The sequence below is a fragment of the Heterocephalus glaber genome, unplaced genomic scaffold (assembly GCF_053883595.1).
Source record: "Heterocephalus glaber isolate CG9 unplaced genomic scaffold, H.glaber_assembly_v1.0 deba00001463, whole genome shotgun sequence".
Taxonomy (NCBI): domain Eukaryota; kingdom Metazoa; phylum Chordata; class Mammalia; order Rodentia; family Bathyergidae; genus Heterocephalus; species Heterocephalus glaber.
In genome coordinates this window covers 2,749,257-2,755,354 of record NW_028258310.1, presented here as the reverse complement: position 1 = coordinate 2,755,354, position 6,098 = coordinate 2,749,257, and the positions used below count along the sequence as shown (strand labels likewise).

The following is a 6,098-nucleotide window of genomic DNA, read 5'->3' as shown; positions in this document are numbered from 1 at the left end:
TGTGTCCTGCTTCTTCTTCCAAGTAGCTAGCCTGGATTTTGTGAATGGAATTATTTCCCATAATGCTGAATTAAGCTCCATAAAATAAAAGTTGTCCCTGTCTTTGTTATTAGCATAAGAACTGCCTCTAGGACTCCAGGATGCCCATGTGCCATAATCTGCCCAGACAAGGGTATTCCCCATAGACAGCTACACAAGAAGCATAAAATTCTTCTGTCAACTTTTTTTCTGGAAGAAGGTGGTGCTCAGGAAAACTAAAGATGATTTTTTATGCACTCCCACACCAAAAACTACAGATCTACAAACTCTCAGACACATATACATACCCATTTTCAAGAAAGTTTTTCCTTCCTGCAACTCTAGGATCCCAGAATCTAGCTTCCTTCAGGTCAAGAAACAAAGCCTGATAACTGCACAGTTGTAGGGTACCAACATGTACATGAGGCTCCTGTGCCGTCTCACAAACTGAGGAGGCAGGGACAAAGCAGTGTCCTTGCTGGTTTGCTTTTTTCTTAAATCCAGCCAACTCAGCAACACTGCCAGCTCCAGGGTAGGGAGAGGTTCTGTGGGCACAACAGATGGATGGCCTGATGGTCCCAGCCCACGGTGCTAAGGAGGGAGTGATGGATTGGGGACCAAGTAGCATCTCTCACAGTCTTTGTGGGCTCAGCTTCTGAACACATCAGAAAGCTCACATCCAGCACAGTGAGGTCACAGTCATCACTGGGGGAGGCCAGCAAGGGAAGACTGTGGGGAGAACACCCACCTGGTTATACAGTGTGAGTGCATAGCTGAGCCAAGGGTATGGCTTGCACTCTTGGTGTCACAAGGGACACAGTTCCATTCTCATCGCCAAAGACAAAGACTAGGCTTTGCTGAGGATGCCAGGCCACGGAGGTAGGAAGGTGCCCGGAGGCACTCTAGCCCACCCGTATGCAGGCTTGGCCCAGCAGATATCTTAGAGTAAAACCCTATTGCCCTCACTCCATGATAAACACAGAGGGAGAGGGGAGAGGCATCAGCACAAGTGACCTGCCATGCATGTGCTCTGTATGAATCCAGTACCACCTGCTGTGCAGGGTCTCAAAGCCTGATGCAGATGTCTTTGCTACCACTGCCAGCTTGTGTTCCAGTGAGAGGACACCAACTATAGACACAATGTCATCACGCTCTAACTTGCAGAACTTGCTAACAATAAGTATCTCATTTTTATCCACTGCCCACAATACTCATCACCTGAATTAGAAGCCACTAGGATACTTCTGTCCTCCACCCAAGTGAGGTTAGCCACTCCAGCCTCCCTCTGAGTTGCAGAGGAGCAGAAACTTTCACTGAGGCAGGACAAGGGTCCTTGAAAAGCCAGAGGGAGCCTGCTGAACAGCAGTCACTGAGGCTGGAGGCATGCAGCAGAAGCTCCCCGTCAGCCCTGTACCACGCAGCCTCCAACTGCCGATGTGTCCAAACAGGCAACCATTGCACAACAGGAGGTGGAGTTTCCTTCACAGCTCCACTGTCCAAATCCCTCCTAGACTGGACACCAGTTGATTTCGTTCCTCCAGCAAGCTCCACATGGTGCACCTCTGTGCTTCCACTCCTGTCTGAGAACTTTATTTTGGTTTTCAGGGTGTCATAGAAGTGGAGAATGGGTATTCAGTGGAGTCCAAGTGCTCAGAGTTTTTGGGCTTGCTTACTTCTTACTGGAAATCCTGGTAAATTTCAGAAGCCACATGGAAGTGGTCACTGCATAGAACTCTTACCAAAAGGGTTCTTGATTCACACACTCTCAAGCTCCAATGCTATTTTGCATTATTGCTCTGAAGGAATGTTACTTGGATGCTTCTTTAAAAGGAGATCATGTTGTATCTGATGAGAAATTTCCTGTATGTTAAAATTAACTCCTCCTTAATAATCTGCAGAAGTAGTGATGCTAGGATGGGCTAAGTTGTTTGTTAAAGAGGATTCAGATTCAGGAGATCCTATGAGACTGAAAGTAAGGGAAAACTATAACCTAAAACACATTTTATTTTTAATTTGGTTTATAATTCACAGCAGTATGTTCCAAATATAACACAGAAATAAGAACTGCTGAGTTAATTCTGCTCTGTGCATATGAGAAGCATTAAGGTTAGACACTGGTGTGACAAATGAAAACATTTCCTCCCCCAAATTCTGTTTCCTCTTTCTTTGGTATGTCAGGCCTTTGGAAATTTGCTTTTTACTTCAGGAATTCTTCTTTTGTTTGTCTACCTGGTAAACCACCACACTTCTGTGAAGCTCAGCTCACCTCCTGCCCAAAGTAGAATTGTTCCCCTCTCTGCAGAGGCTGGCTGCCATCCTCTTGACCCTTGAGGTATCTCCATAGTTGTTGGTATGCTCTACCTTGCATTGTGCAAATATTTCAAGTATGAGCCCATGAACTTCACTTAGGGAGACACTGGGTTTTATGATTATATTCATTATTGTAACTACCCTGTATGCAACATAGAACCTGGAAACTGGTATGGATTAAAAAAGAATTTCTTGGGTAGAAAACTAAATATTTACAGCATCACTATGTAAGAGACACTGAGGAATCTGCGTAAAATATAAGGCAAGATTTCAGGCCATTTTGAGCTCACCATCTAGCAAGAGTGGCAAGACAGCAGTATTTGAGAATGCAAGGGAACAGTGCAAGGCAACAAGTGGTAAAAGGCAAGACGGGTGATCCAGAGCCTCAGGTACACATGTGGTAGAGATTGATATTCCTTCCAGGCAGGCACAACAAGCAAATCCTTGGAGCAATTTCCCTGTAGAGAAGTCATCTGTCTCTTTTGGATTACAAAACTAGTTTATATATATATCTTTCACAACACTCATCACATTCTACATTGTCATATAGATATATGTGTCATATGTCATCTTCTTTTCCTTGCTAGACTAAATTTTATTCATTTAAAAATATCCTACCATGTAGGACTTAGCATCATGGTAAGGATATAGGGGATCAAATGAGCCCTGTTGTTTCAGTGAATTTCCTGGCTGCACAGTGAGTGCTACATGAATTCAATACAGGAAAGTTCATGGTCAGTTGTTTTGGTCATAGAATGTCTAGAAAAAGAGAAAGAATTAAGCTGAATTGTGAAATGAAGACAGATCTGTGTAAGTGGACTCAGGGGAGATATTTTCTAAAGAAAATTGTGCGAGCCAAAGCTAGGAGGAAGGGAAGAGGCAAAGCCAGGTGGAAAGGGAGCCTCAAAGAATCATGAAAGAAAAGAGTGGTCTGCTGTAGAGAAGGAGGGAACATTAATAGCTCAAATCAATATGCCTTTCATATTTGGCTTGCGTCCCTTTGTCTGACTTCCCGAGAAAGCTTTCCTGCCAATCCCACAAGGGCAGCTGTGACTTTTGCACACCCTAAGGACTGAGTGGTGGTAGATGGGAAAGGACTCCAATAGAAAGTGGAGGAGGAAAAAGAACAGAGTGTGGAAGGGAGAGAAAATATAGATAAATAAACATGAATAAAGTTGGATGTAAAGAATGAAAGGACCCTGGTAAATTCTCGAGCTAATCTAGTAGCAGTAATGGCCTATCTTCTGAGGGTAATTGAAAGTAGATGGAGTTGCTGAACTAGAAAATTCCAAAAATTATGAATACGTTTTTTTGTTGGTGAAGATCCAGGGCAATATCAAATTCCACCCCAACCCTCCCCATGTAAAAACAATTGCTGCATCAGCTGAAACTCATTTATAAAAATTTTGTTACGGTGAATTGTTTGAAAATCTGTGGGTTTCTACTTTGGTGTTTTACAAAGAACAAAATGTTCTCAGTGCTTGACATTCTTTGATTCTCTTAGCACAAGAAAAGTGTGCAGTGGTGGAATCCAATACCACTTCTGTGTTAGACACGGGTAAGCAAACTCACTGGCCATAAAATAGTAGTGGGGGTTTCTCTGTAGGTAAAATGGTAATTGTATCCATCACAGAGGACAGAATGTGATTGTACACAGGGGTCAGCAGAGCAATCTGCCGGCCACAAACCTCATGGCATCACTGGGAAGCACGTTCATTTTAAGCCTGTTTCCTCTCCTTTGAAGGCGGAAGTTATTGGCTACGGCCTGGAGGCCTGTTATGATCATATGAGGATCAAAAGCCCGGCGAGGGGTGGGAAACCTTTTGTTCCCAGCTCTCCCATAATAGTTTTTTCCTTTTCTTTGACGAAGAGAAGCAAGTCAAATAGGATTATACTAATGGAACAGAGTGCTTTATATAAAAAGTTAAAAAAACCCAGAAATCCAAACAAATTCCAGTGTCTTTCATTTCCTGAATAGTTTTATTCCTGAGCTCAAATAGAAAATATGTTGGTAGCAAGTGGGCCATTTTCCGAGGCTCTAAAGAAACTATCCTTTTTCAAATTATGACTGATTTACAAGCAAATGTAATGGTCCTTTTAACCACACTAAGTAAGTAACGCAAATGTTTTTTTCCTATTTCAAATTCCTTAAAACTACAGGCTTCAAAGGCTATGCTCTTACAACAACTCCAGCTTATTTCTACTGTTGCAAAACTGCAAACAATATGCCCTAAAATGAAAATAAAGTTACACTGATGTGAGACTTTCAGGGTATAGTAAAATGCAACCTAAAAGCAAAAAAGCATGGTGTATTCATTTGAGAAATAAAAGGACAATGGTAAAGTAATAAAATAATGTGATTACAGTTATTTTCAACACACCATTGTTTTAAAGAGGAGCTATCTCATGGTTAGACAGTGTTATCCTCCTATTACAAAGTACTTTGTTCACCTGGAATTCAAGCATGAGCTGATTCCCAACAATTATCTCTTGTCTTCTTGGCTACCAAGATCACTTTGGTTGGGAAAGGAAGTTGAAATGGTTCTGTGAATGTGAAGCCCATTTCTGGAACAATGGACAGCATGGGAGATCTGATATATTGCACATGAGGGCAAGCTTAGCAGCTGGAAAAAACAATGGTTCCAGGGTGGGAGATCTAACTTGGACATTTTTAAGCAAAGGACAGATGTGGGAGTGCTGTGGGCATGAGTGAGTTTCTTTCAGCATGGGCTTTCAGCAGTGTGCTAGGGTGAAAAATCCTAAAGTGTTTGGCTATTTCTTGTGTTTTCAGAGAGCAAGTTTTCAAGGAAGGCAAAGGAGTAATTGCAGCAATTTACCCTTTCAATTAAATTTTGCCTGGGCTGCTGGCTGCTAGTTTCAATCTTTTTCAGTAATTTAAGAAGAAAGTGAAGAATGAGTGAATTGTTAGGTGGATTGAGTCAGCACAAAGGCAGTAAATGTTCAGTCCAGGCAGGGTCCTGGGGTATGCAGAAGGTTAAAATTAATCTGGGAAAATGATAGCAGAAGACTGTGGCCTTTCCCAGCTCTGGACAAAAGACACATGCTGATGGTCTGTAGCTGACTTTGACTAGCCTTGTGATGAAATGTAAGTTAAACTAATTGAGAACATTAAAAATCAGACATTGCACTTAAAAATCTGCATTTTCTGATTGAAAGATTTTCTGACTGAAAGCCCCTAGTACAGCTTCCACTTACGAGGAGGAGGAGGCATGCCTGGAGAAGTCCAGGTCATTGCCTGGACCTGTAATGACTGACTTTGGAGCCTGATTCTGAGGACTCTGACCCCCTGTGGTGTGGGTCCTAATACTTACCAATGCCAGGCCTTGTCTTAATTTCATTAACACATTAATTATTTGGCCCTCACAGCAGTATCACAAGGTATGAACTGCCTCCGTCATGGAAGCAAGGGAAGTGAGACCATGTTCTCACATCTACACATCTAGAGACTGGACTTTAGGTGATCTGAGGGTAAGGAAACTTTCTTGAGTCACCCTAGGGGGGAAGTTGAGCTTCACTAAGTTCTGTTATCAATTTTCTTTTTACAATATGTAGTTCCTTACTTTAACGCCCATTTCTACAATTACTTGATAATCTAAGTCATTTAGACATAAAATGAGTCAGCTATCTCATGTGTACCAAGCGTAGGTCAGTGGTGGGGTCTCCAAAGTTAACTATGTCTACAGAGAATCATTTCTTGTGATATATAGGGCAGGACAAATCTCACTTTTTCCGGCCTCCAAACCATTTTA

At 42.2% G+C, this 6,098-nt stretch overlaps 1 pseudogene; it reads right to left on the bottom strand.

Moving 5' to 3' along the window:
• Nucleotides 1-298: 298 nt before the first annotated feature.
• LOC101713496 (methylosome protein WDR77 pseudogene) lies at nt 299-2,386 on the bottom strand (annotated as a pseudogene).
• Nucleotides 2,387-6,098: the final 3,712 nt, after the last annotated feature.